Below are 14108 nucleotides of genomic sequence, written 5' to 3'. Positions count from 1 at the left end.
AGGAGACAGTGCTCTGATAACTTATTTTTCAAATAAAATGTTCAGTATTACTGTAGTTACTGCTTGTGGGTTCTAATCTCACATCAGATAACTGAGAAATTGTATTGTTTTCAGTACTGTTTTAACATTTCATCAGTAAATGTTGTGGAATATAAGTGGTATGTAAGAAAATCAATAAAGTAATAAATGACTGCATAACTTAATAATAAAATAAATACAGATTGTGCAGTCTTAACAGTCATGTATGAAATACCTGGGACATCATTAATGTCAGTGCATATCTGAACTGGTAAAGTAAGTTAAAGTATGTAAGCATCCAGTACTGTGTAGCATAGGTTCCAACCATGAGTTAATGTTGTGGAACACCCAGATTAAGAGTCAATGCTGTGGTCTGCTCTTTGTCTGAAATATGCTGTAGATTGCAGACAATAACTGAGTAGGGTAAACATGTAAGTTAACAGAAGTCCTAGACAGCTATCCATGTGTGTAAAAGCAAGATCTGAAACAACATGAATCAATAAAGTGTAATGGGAGATGATGTTCTGATAATTTATTTTTTCAAATAAAATGTTCAGTATTACAATAGTCATTGCTTGTGGGTTCTAATCCAATACCAGCCAAATGAAAAATTGTGCAGTTTTCAATACTGCTTTAGCATTTCATTAATAAAACATAACCATGCGTGCATACAAAGGGCATGCCCATAGACCTGTGCCATGACTGTCCAGCTGTCAAGTGCAATCAGTGCACACAGACATACCTCTCAGCTGTCACGATGTTTGCCAAATGTACTGAATATTGCCCCATATGTCAGGTCTGTTTGGTATATGATCTTGTTTTACTGGCCAGTCTCTGCCACATTGCTGAGGATTAGTGTTAGAAAAAGATGTCAGCCCTCTGAATTACAGAAGTTAGACATCTCTCAAAATGCAATGTAATGGCAAATCTCTTATCAGAACACCTTGCTACTATTGTAAGAGCACCCTGTGTAAGAATGTTCCCTGTTGTTGTGCCTTTGTACCACCATTATGTATGGCTTGGCCCATAATGTCCCATGCTAAGAGGTTGAGAGGTATGTACATGGAACATCATATATAGGTTCATAGGTAGGTACTAGGCTATCAGTCCAAGGGCCTAAGTAAGCCTAGCCAACAAGGTTCCCTGGCTTATGCCACCCAAGAAAGTTATTTTCCTGTGCCACTGTCGAGCAGAGCCACAGAAGTGATCCACGGGGTGTATTTCCTATTTCCCATCCACTCATCAAGATTTTTCTTGAAGAGTGTTAATGAGGAAATTTGCTTGACATAGATCGGTAGCTTGTTCCAGAGTATGAGAAGTCTCTGGGACAGGAATCTATCTCTCCAGCATGTCCTGTTTATTGTGGTGACAAGGTTTAGGTCCCTAGAGTGTGTAGCTCAGAAGGATTGGGATTTCTTTAGGTGTAGCATGTCCAACAGCTCTGGGTTTGACATAGCTTTATATTTCAGGCCGAGATCACCTCGGAGTAGGCGATATGCTATGGAGTAAAGCTGGAGTTTTTTTGAGATGGTCAGTGTAGGGCATCTGTTTGAGGCCAGTAATCCTCTTTGTGAGGTACTTCTGTGGCCTTTCCAGCTGCTGCAGATGTCAGATATACAATATACAACGAAAGTGTGACTCAAAAGGTGACACAATAAAACCCAACAGACGGCTGAAATCCACTCCAAACAATTTTAATGGGTAACCAAACACACAGCATTAACGTCAAAAACATACGTTTTCATTTTAACAACTTCCTCAGATGTGGGTTAATGATCTTACAAGCAGCTTAAATACCTTCCCCAATTAAAAATGTGCATTCAATTAAATAATTAAAACTCTCATTAAAAAACTTTTGAAAAAAGTTTTTTTAAAAATATTACAAAAACATTCTGATAAACCCTGAACAAGTCATTTAGTTAAAAAATAAATATATTGCACAAATCCGTGAAAACTATTCTTCCTAAATACAAATGTTAATGAATTAATAAGTTAAAACCTCTTACTAAATACAGAACACGCTATACAATTTATTGAACTCTTGCTCCCTCTTGTGACTGTTCAAAGAAATGTTTTACAAACAATAAAAAAAAGCATACAAAATATAGGAATAAATAAATATACCTTACTACCTAATCTAAAATTACGTGAATGTCCAACATTGGATAAGGAATATTAATATATGAATAAAAAATAAATAAAAAGAGATGCAGCTTAAAACCTACATTGATTTGTCTATAGTAAAGTTTGGCTGAAGTTTGAGCAAGGGAATTAATGAAATATTTTCTTTGAGACCAGGTGGCTTATTTGCCTGCAATGTGACCTGCCACCACAGTTCTCTATACTCAATTGTCTCTTCTCATAGGCTTCTTCTTCCATCAATGCTCACCCCTTCAATAACAAAAAATAAAAAATGAGCATTGGGACACTCTTGTTTATGTTTATACAAAGCATTGGTCTCTTTTTGTACCTGAATGCCATACATGTGTTCATAAAGCCTCCTCCACAATTTACATTCAGTTTTCCCCACATAAAATGCATGACATATCCCACACAATGCCAAATAAACTAGACTTTTCAAATCACAATTACTAAATTCTTTTCTTTCAAGAACCATACTCCTACTCTCCAAAAAAATACTTTCCTTATTAATAACATATGGACACTGCGAACAATGTCCACATTTAAAAACTTCCCTTTCTTTTTTTACTATTCGAACACCCTTCCTTGAAATTTGATTCCAAAAGATTTTTCAAACTACAGGAATTCTTGTAGACTACTTTCAAATTTCCCTTAGACACTTTTTCCAAGTTTGTAAAGGATGAAAATCTATTCCACTCTTTTTCCATAATTTCTTTGACTACTTTAGAGCTAGCATTAAATTCAATAACTAGTACGTTAACAAAGTTTTCATCTAAGGTTTCCTGGACCTTGTTTTCATCAGTTAATTTGATACACAAAATGGGTTTAAATCTCCCACTCCTTCCATTCAAGACCTCCTTGTCAACTTGTTCTAACAATCATTCAGGATAACCCCTTGCCTTAAACATTCATTTTAAAGTTGTCATTTCACTACAAAAATCATTGTCCTTAGAAGTCATCCTACTTCCTCTTATGTATTGACCTTTAACTATATTTTTCTTGTAATAAAAAGGGTGAGCGCTGTTAAAATGCAGGAAGGAATTCGAATATGTACTCTTTCTTTAAACCTTTGAATTAAATATGTTATTTTCTTTATAAATCTCTATATCAAGGTATTGTAGCATATCCTGGCATAACTTAAAAGTAAACTTCAAAAAACGTGTACTTTTATTTAAAAAAATCAATAAAAGACTTAATTTGATTAACAGGTGTCACCCACAGGATACATATATCATCCAGGAATCTTTTATATTAACTCCAAAACTGCTTATAGGTTGATTCTAACACCAATTTTTCTTCCCACTTAGCTAAAACCAGATTTGCGTAGGTAGGGGCGCATGCTGCCCCCATCACTACACCTTTTACTTGGTGGAAATATTCACCCCTGAAGTAGATAAAGTTGTATTTTAACACCAGATCAATTAAGTGCATAACTGTAGTACATTCATTGTGGCTTAGAGAATTATCTTCAAACACAATTTCTTCTAAAAGTTTTAAACCCTCTTTATGAGGTATATTAGAAAACAAATCTGCAATGTCTATAGTTAAAAACTTTGTGTCTTCATTCAATAAGTCCTGATTCAGACGTCTTAATAAGTCCCAGGAATGTCTTAAAATACTCCCTCTCTTTACCCATAAATCTTTTAATTTTGAATCCACATACCTAGCAAGGGGTAAAGTTTTCGAACCTTCAGCGGAAACAATAGAACATATCCAACCCTTCCTTATGAATTTTCGGGATCCCAAAAATTGTGGGTATCCTTGGTTTATCAACCTTTAAAAATTTGTAAGGCCTGTGGTCAATCAACCCATCAATATGTAGCTCCTCAAGTGCCATATCAATACATCTATATGCTATATTGATTTCATTCTTAGAGGTACTTAAGTATCTACTAGTATCCCTTAAAATGTCATTCATCTTGCTCTCGTAACTAAACCAATCCATTAAAACTATCCCCCCCCTCCTTTATCGGGTTTCATAACTCTCAAATTCACATCATTCCTAAGCACTTTCAAGATATTTTTCTCCATTGGACCCAGGTTACTCCTATATTTCACCTTATTGAAATTCTGATTTCACCTTCCACTAAATTTTCAAAGTTTTTTATTTGTGGATGTAGTGGAGGGTTATAAATACTTTTCCTTACTAATTTTGTTGATTCCTGAGTGCTATCATAATTACATACCGTATCCAAATTAATTTTCCTGATGAATAATTTAATGTCAAGAAGAGTTTTAGTAAGATCACCTTTTTTGAGGGGAATGTATTTAATTCCCTTACTTAATAACTTAAAGTGTTCATTATTTAAAACCACATGACTAAAATTATAAATACTAAAATCATCCTTAGTGATTCTAAAGGGGTTAGTTTCATCCTGTATGATATTATTAATATCCAAGTTGGGTGGTTTCAAAAGTTTTTTAATGAGAGTGTTAATTATTTAATTGAATGCACATTTTAATTGGGGAAGGTATTTAAGCTGCTTACAAGATCATTAACCCACATCTGAAGAAGTTGTTAAAACTAAAACGTATTTTTTTGATGTTTGGTTACCCATTAAAATTGTTTGGAGTGGATTTCAGCCATCCATTGGGCTTTATTGTGTCGCCTTTTGAGTCACACTTTCATTGTTTAGTGGTGTTTTAGGTGACCCTGTGGACTTTTTCTTTTGTTTACAGATATACAATATAACCAACAATAAATGATTGCTGGATGCAATATGATCTGAATTATAGTATGATAGTAAGTGTGTAAGGAACAGGGTAGTATTTCAAATAATAAAGGTCATAGCAGTCAGTGGTCTCGCAAGCAAAGTCTAACATATTTAAAAGTATGTAGCTGTAGTATGTTTAGTTATATTATCTGTAAAGCTATTAATGTTCTCCTTTCTTCTGTCACACCACCCTTCTCTTCTTTTATTTATTTAATCAGTTATATTTACTATTGTCATTTGCTATTATAATATTATTTTTATTTCCCCTTATGCTGTCCTTATGTATAACTTAATATTGCTTTGCCATAAAATAAACTTTCATTTACATTATTTATTGTTGAGTTCCTCATTATATTATTTTCAATTTGTTTCCATTACTCATTATTGTTTTCTGTTATGTTATTAATTACATTTGTCTGGGTTACATTTATTTTTCCTTTATGTTTCTATTTTATTTACCACACTGTGACAAGGTAGGCTGGTTCGTGGAGAGGACTTTCCTGGCCAAGGCACTGGGACCCAGCATGTCTCTGATGCCCCTGCACTACCTGCTCCATCAGGTAATTCTGCTCCACAGGCTGGGATTGTGCCCCCCTCTGGAAGTGGAGGGGATGCTTTTGTCACCCATGATCAAATGCCAGGCATGTTGCGTAGGGTTGTGCATCAAACTGTTGGTGTACCTCTAATCCAGATGAAGAGCATGCTGTCCATCCTGGTGGGGCAGTCACTCTCCATGTGCCGGCATCAGCCACTGTCTCCACAGGAGCAGTGAAGGTACAGTGCTGACAGTTACATAGGTGAGGACTTGAATCACACTGCTACCGTGTCTAATGTCCATGAGACTGAGATCCCCCATCGCCTCCCCAAAGCAAGGTGCTCACCCCCTTGTGTCCCTCACCAGCCCTGTCTGCTGTCTTGTATGTTTTGTCTGTATGTAAATGCTTCCTCACCTTCCCATCTTACCTTCCCCACATACCTATGTCACTTCCCCAACATTCCACCCTCTCTCCTTAACAAAAAAAAAAAAAAAAAGAAGACACCTCTCCCAAAAAAAATTCATCCCATCCATAGCTCTCCATTTTGCATGTGTCCACTGGACACACTTAATTGGGTCCAATTGACTTGAAAACACACATGTTGTATCCACCCCTCTCTCTGGGGATGACAGTCCAAATTCAGCTAAAAAATCTTTGCATGTGCACAGTTGTTGCTGTTGAAGAAATGGATAGCTATGGTTCTTTCCTACACACTTCCTGTACATCCCTACCTGCCTTTCACTATGTTCCCCACCTCCTTGCACCCCATTTCACCACTGTCCGTCTCCCCAATTTTCTTTTATTTAAAGAATCATTGTGCTATACTAAATGGTGGTGTATTACTATTTGTATTTGAAAGCATAATAATCACGTTTAAAAAGTAAACTTACTCCCTGTGTTGAGCCCAGTACCATCCCACTTGAACAGCATTGCATCAACCCACCAAGCTACACAGCCCGCTAATTAGCGCAGGTGTTTTAAGCAAAACATAGTAATTGTCATGTTCTCATCATTAAGCATGTTTATGTGATGTTCTGCACCGCACCACAAATCTGCTAAAAGATTAATGGAAAAATGGGAAGTTTAAGGGAATCTGTTAGAGAAAAAAATCACTATAAAGCCATATATAACACATGACTTGACAGCTGCTCAAGTGGTTGACATAATGGTTACTGTCCCCCCTGCCTTGTTCTAGGACACACCAAGCATGTTGCCTTTTATTCTGTTAATGATACATTTGGCTAACATACTTACCTTAAACATATACCTTTCTTCCAGTGGGATTACTCTCCTCAATCTGGCTCTGGTTTTTCATCAAAACTGCCACTGATCCCACAGTTACTCTTCTGTGCTGTCATCCTGCAAAGCCTTCTGCCTCTCTGTCTGTGCCTATTGCTAGCAGCAGCAGCTTCAGTCTGTAGCACACACATCCGTATGTAACAAGTAGCTGGTACAAACATTCTGTGCTGTTGTATTTTTACCCCACTAATTTTCACCCCTACATATGAGAAAGGGGATGGAATCTACAATGATTCCTTATATGTTGTTGAGTAGTTGCATGGGATTGGCTGATTATAGTGCAAATCAGCTGTGTGAGCTCCATTTAGCATTTCTGAACCATGGATTGGTTCAGATGCAATCAAGTGCTAATGAGTACCATCATAAAAAGGAAAATGTCTAGCTAGGCAAACCAGAATGTATGAGAGTTACTTCTTATGTCTAACTGGTTGACACATTACTTGTATAGCAGTATTTTTCTACAGAGTAGTATTGTACTCCATCAGGTATGTAACATGATGCATATGTTTGAAGATTCTTAGGGAGAATGGGGATTACACTAGTTAGCATTTGTTAAAACTGTACTGATGATATGGCATTGCTCTCCAGCCCTGTTACGCGTACAGAGGATGTAGAGTACACCAGGGTATAATGCTGTGTGATAACAAGGTACACAGGTCTCCTGGATACTTCCTTTGGTAACACTTTTAATATTACACTGCTATTTTGTTGCCACCAATGTTAAATACATATTTGTTTTTGAGGGGGAGTGTTCCTGCTATGGGGCACACTACAATGGACTCCTGTGTTGGCTATGTGAGTATCTGTTATGGCACAAACAGAAATATGTCACTATTGCTACAGTCCTAGCTGTATCCACACCCTTTGTATGTTTGGCACACTGTTGAATATAAGATGTGTAATCAAGCGGTGAATACTGGTAGCCTTCCTTTACTGCTGTATGTCTACATAGTCACTTGTATGTATGTGATCCTTACATGTGTCCTCGTGCCGTTGTATTTCAGGAAACATCATCCATGCATGTCACAGGCCACCATTTTCTGAGGCAGATAAAGACCTTATCATTGAGGCTTTGCAACAACATTACCAGGTCATGCTGTCCTGAGGAAAGGTAAATATGTCCAAACGTGCAGCTCTGTGGGATGAACTGGTGCATAACATCAATGCCATGGATCACCAAAATCATACCTACAAGCAGGTACAACACCATGCCATGGATATGATAGATGCTGCAAGACGATGTGCAACTGCCGTGGCCAGGGATCATCATATCATTGTGGGGGGCCTGCAGGAGAAGCTCCTCTCACAGCTACAGAAGAATTCCTGGCAAACCTTGCTACCCAAGACAGCTCCCAGGCATCCATCAGCCAATATGTTGTGGATGTCAGTGCCACCCGTTCCTCTCAAGAGGAGCATCCTGGCATGCTTAGTTAGATCAGCAGTAAGATACTGTTGCATTCATTCTGTCAAGGTGTATCTAGTTTTACATGAGTGTCAGGTGTTTTTTGGGGGGAGAGTAAGTTAGATGCAGTTTTAAGCTCATGCAGAGATTGTCAGCCACATACTTTTAAACATAGCAGTTACTGTAGATGTGAGATATTTGGACATATTACCCCTGTTATACTTTAACATGTGTTGCTGTTGGCATTACCTCTCCCACAAATCTTTTCAGGACCATCAGGAATTGGAAGAGGCTGTGCTGCTGCTGCTGGTAAGCAGAAAACTGTTTTGTCAGAGATGTAGATATATTTCAATGTATTAGCTAACGTGTCATCCCAGGCCTGCTGGCTGGATTGATGTACTGTCTGCATGATTTTCAACTGTAGAGATATTTTCTGAATGTCCACAGATTAGACCCATACCTTTGCCTTGTAGTTATGACCATAGTGATTGACTGGAAAGTATTGTCACAACATTACTGATTGCCATAACTGTCAACTGTGCAGATTTTTGTAAGAATGTCCACAGAGTGCATAATGTAATTTTTGCTTCATAGTTTCTTGTTTACTGAATACTTATTTACAAATAATTACAGTTTGGGGTTAGAAAATAATGTCCATATGTCCTACATTGTGACGTTGGGATATATACAAGTCTGCATTAGTGACAGCAGTGTATACAGCTTAACATATATTGTACCATGGTACTGCAGAACATAGTAGTGCAGGTATTAATGTACTGATTTTTCCTTTTTACCACAGGTGACCAGGGAGGTCGGTCTTTGTCCCCTACACCACCTGATGTCAGTGTCTCTTCAGACTCTGATGATGATAGTGGCCAAATTGAGGTATAGCTGGGGGTTGCAGGGGCTGAATCAGACACAGAGGTTGACATCCCTCTTCCACCTTCAATGTCACTGTACACAGCCAGTATGCCTATGCATGCCCAGTCCCATGAGGCCACAGATACTGGACAGTCAGAGAGTGGGGACATTGAATAAGGAAGTGTGGCTACTGTGGCTTCAGCGACTGTTGACAATGGCCATAGCGAAACTGTTGGTGAGGTTCCATGCAGGCAGATTAATAGGGGTGCTTATCATACCTCTCAACCGTACCAAATTCCTCTGTATTTCCCAGTTTAGAAGGGAAAATAATGGGGTGCCATGAATTCCTGACTGGCCCCTTCAAATCCCGATTTTTTAAAAATAATTATTCATTGTAGCTGACATCATCACGCTTTTCCAGCATATCCTGCAACATCATCGTGCGGGGGCATTCGCGATGACATCAGTGTTGTGAGGCATTGCCTAACTACCTGTTTGAGACCAGGAAAGTTTATAAAAAGAAGTTGTTACAGCTGCAGCTTACCCACAACTTGCGATGGCTACCAGTGCCAACCAAAGAGGACACCGTGTTAATGCAACAATGCAGACTGTTTAAGTAACTGGTGTAACTTTCTAATTTTGCTGAAAGCCAACAGACTCTTAAATAATAATTTTCTTTTATAAACTTTCTCATTTTACAAATTATGTAAAAATTTGCCATACAGTCGACAGGTCTTCCAACTGTTATGCTAATCAGTATTGTAATTAGTGCAGTAGAAGTTGCGTGTTTGTAATAGAAGTAACTTCATCTTTGTGACATGTTCTATAGGAAAATGAAACTGGATTATTTACTGCAAGCCCAGGGTAATTGGTTTCTGCAAAGGCACTAACTGAAATGGTTGAAATAGTTAAAATATCTTTTACAGTGGGTAAGTAAATAATTATCCTGAAAAGTGGAAGCTCTCCTCTAACATGTACAGATCTTCGTTCTTTGATTTTAGCTTTGCTTGAGTTCCTAATCTGTCACACGGGCACATTCTCCTCAGGCTGTTATTCCCAGTGTTTAAGTTCGGGGGATGATCAAGGTAACACAAACAAGTTTGTGTAACTGTACAAAGTTTAGTTTTAATTAACCCTGATTTTGCAAAATATCCCTGATGTCGCTATGTATTACTTATATTATGTAGAGTTATGTACTACTTATATTATGTAGAATTATGTATACACACACACACACACACACACACACACACACACACACACACACACACACACACACACACACACACACACACACACACACACACACACACATACACACACACACACACACACACACACACTGTGTGTGTGTGTGGGGGGTGTGCGCATGTGCACATGCATGTGTGTGTGTGTGTGTGTGTGTGTGTGTGTGTGTGTGTGTGTGTGTGTGTGTGTGTGTGTGTGTGTGTATGTTAATTAGTAAACTTTCAGATTTCAGGGATCTCAAGTTATGTTTTGTGTCTTCCAAATGCACTATTTGCTGCATCCTGCTAACACTTACAAACTTCTGATATCAGAACAAGTTGATGAAGTTTTATATGTAAGATAAAAGCACTTATGTTGCTGTTATTTTAACTTCACAGAGAGCATTACCAAGTGTTATGGAGACTTGGGCGGGTCTGTTTCTTGTACATTTTAAGTACACAAGTAACCTTTGCTTCCTTAAATTCAGCACGGTTGCCTTTCTTGTGTCTTTCAGTATACCTGGATATTGAGATTGCAAATGGGACTATTTTTGAAATGGAAATTAGACCCCTCACTGTAGTTTGCGTATTGAATCCAAATTAGTGTCCTGGATCTACATGTTTGAAATGTATTGAATAGGGATTAGAGATACATAAACCATAATAAGATTCATCAGGCTTTGATGGTTGATCTACTTAGCAAGATTGCATTTTTCAGAAATTGTTGGCTAGGTGATTGGATTATTCTTAGCATGCTTTATGTGTGCATAAGTGCTTGCATACATATAGACATATATACATTTATGCATATACGTACACATAAATACTATTCGCCACTAATCTTAAAAGTATTCTGCTGCTTTACAATGCCTAAGCAAAGGATTTATCAATTTATCTGCTCTTCTATGATGGTTTGACTTAGGACTCATACACGGTGGCACTGGTTGCTGGCATTTTAAATCACTGCTCAGGAATATTGACTGTGTAAAGTTGATTGAAGTTGGAAACTTAATTTATAATAATATGTCAAGTGATCTAAAATGCTTAACTGTAAATTATTCTGTTTTCTGTCTAATAGATGTCTGACCGAGACTGCTGTATTCCCTCATTTTTTTTGTAGTCAATTAACTTATTAAGATTTAGGGTGTTTATTACTCACACAAGGTATGACACTAGTAAGCCTGTGTTAGAGACATATGAACAGACACACTGCCATTGTGTTACATGCAGCATTAATAAATGATTGCTATCTAAAATGCTGAATCAAACATAAAAAAAGCATCTGCAAGAGAATTCTCCGCATGCATAAAAACTCATTGCACTCCATCACAAAGCAATGACTATAATAAACAAGGAAATCTGTCCCTTTTGATGAGTTACATGATCAAATCAAGGGAAACAACTTAGTATACGGAATTGTTCTTATCTACTGTGTATAGACCAAAAGGATTTGTAAAAACTGTTCTCACTTTTGGGTTAAGATCTGTTAAGGGTACTGGTCTGTGTGTGAGTGTGTCCTTATATGCTTGCTTATGTTAATTTATACATTATTATACTTGATTATTTATGATAAATAAAGTCTGACAAACTATCAGTCAGACTAAGTATACACGTTCTACGAGTAAATATAATTTAAATCCCTGGACCATTGCATATTGCAACATGTAGAAGAACAGTTATAGTTTTGAAGCAAACAAAGCCTTAACAATGTTGTAGCTATCTGACAGGCTTTCCTAGGCTTTCTAAAAGAACAGCGCAGGCATTGCATTTAAGAACAGTGTGAGGTGCAAACCATGTCTCTTGATTTTCTATATATACCCAGCACCTCTTTAGCAGATTAAGTGTATCACTGTGAATTCAGAATTGCACCTGCCCTTCTGCCTTTCAGTCCATGCATCTATGAAGTCTGAAATTCAAATGTCTGCCATTATTTATTTTTTAGTGACTTCAATCTTCATGGCGGTATCCCACAATTCCAATGGAGTGGGTGGGGTTACATAATTATGCATACACATTTTATGTTAATCAGCATCTTGATTTTTGGCCAGTTGTACCTACTTTTCATGGGCCTTTGTCCAGATTTTTGATTTTTCCAGGTTGAGAGGTATGGTGCTCATAGGAGGCCTGTCCCTCCACCACCTGTTGCAAGGTCGGCATATGTTTAGGGCCATCATGGAAGCACAGGCATGTTCAGAAAGGATCTCCTGATGAATGCTCAGAGTTATGGATGCAGCACAGTCTGACATTCGTGACTGCCTCCACCGTGTTGTTGATACCTTCTGTGAAGATTGGGAGAAGATGGGCGAAGGCTGCCAGCCAAGTCAAATAGAATTTGATACATAATTCTATAAATTGTAAATATAAATGTAAAATACAGCCTTGTTTCTTAAATGAAAGAATACACTGGAAAATGTGAACTTCAAGATTGTTGCAACATTGCCATCTGCTGTAAGAAAAACTAACCCAAGCATTTCAAATGTTCTTTGAAGTTAAAATTATGTTTTGTATGCTCTTTTGATCTAAATAGTGGTGCCAAAGTGGCTGACTGAACACATTCTTTCGATTGTCTTAACCTAAGGAATAATTGCTAGAGTGTACATGTGAACTGTCTTTTATTGTTGTATTTTCTTGAGCAGGTGTTAGATTGCTAAATAGTGCAGCCTTTTTGGCCTGGGAACACCAGACTAAGTGTCAAAATGATGTAATGCGTATACTGGGAAAACCTAAGTGTCAAAATGATGTAATTTGGGAGGCCCTAGCAGAGCTGTTTGTTAGTAAGTTTAAAAACTATTGTTCAGAGAGAGACTGTAAGCATTTTGATCTTAATATCCAATTTATCAGCACTCTGCCTGTTGTCTTATGTAAGTAGTGTCTTAGAAGTATGTTTTCTTGTAGTAATAGCTAGGAACTTAGAAGGAAGTTAGACTAAGTGTTTTTTCTGTTATATCAGAACTTTCTTACTGTATTATTTTAAGTTTCTGTGTGATCTCTGAACCCTTAGATATCACTGTGGTGTAGTAGTATTGTCTTGTGTTTTTAATTATTTATTATTAAATATTTTAAAAAACTTTACATGTGGCTGGTTTGTGTAGAGATAAGCAAGCTCTAGAGTACATTGCATATTTATAGAGTTTATTGTAATAAGCCCTTGCAATAAGCTTTAGAGTGAATAGTCACATTACCAATTGGATAATAATATTGCACAGTAATAATTGGACACCCTTTTAAGGGCCTTTGGGTAGCTGATAAGTATTAGCTGGTGGTGGCAGAAATTGCTACCATATAGTCTGGGTAAATGGGCACAGCTGGAGAATCTGTGTCAGCCTTTCCCAAGAGTGTCTGTGAAGTTGTATAAATACTTATCTCAAAGTGTGTGTGGTATGTCAGCTACCTGGGCAGGGACACAAAGCACTGATGGACAGAGAGGGTACTGGAGGTTAGCTTGCCAACTAGGCTGAGATCTGGACCCTATAGCTGTGCCAGTGGGGAGTCTTATTGAGGACCTGGGAAGTAAGGGAGCAACCAGCCCCAGGCCGACTGTGATCACTGTGTGCACTTAAGGGAAATTGTACTTTACTGTGTGTATTTGTTATCCTTTCATCTTATATGAAATGCCCTCCCTGGTGTTAGTGGTGAGGATTGAGGCTCCTTGATTGCTGGGCCAGGGCACGGTCATCACACCCTGGATCGGTTGGCTGATACAGTTGAAAGAGGTAGGTCTGAGACAGGCTGCACACTATCTGTCTGGAAAGCACATTGTCTGTGATGGAATCTCTGACTGGAGTTAAGCATCGGCCTCATGGGCATAGGTCAGCGACTACATCTGCTGAGAGTCAACGTGGCCATGCACAATCATGCTCTTGTAGTGGCAGTACATCCAGCTCTAAAGAGGGTAGTGTGCTGTCCACAC

Source organism: Protopterus annectens, chromosome 1.part2 (genome assembly GCF_019279795.1).
Source record: "Protopterus annectens isolate FY-2018-M chromosome 1.part2, PAN1.0, whole genome shotgun sequence".
In the NCBI taxonomy this organism is placed as follows: domain Eukaryota; kingdom Metazoa; phylum Chordata; order Ceratodontiformes; family Protopteridae; genus Protopterus; species Protopterus annectens.
The sequence above is the reverse complement of the archived record's forward strand: the minus strand, read 5'-3'. Positions refer to the sequence as shown.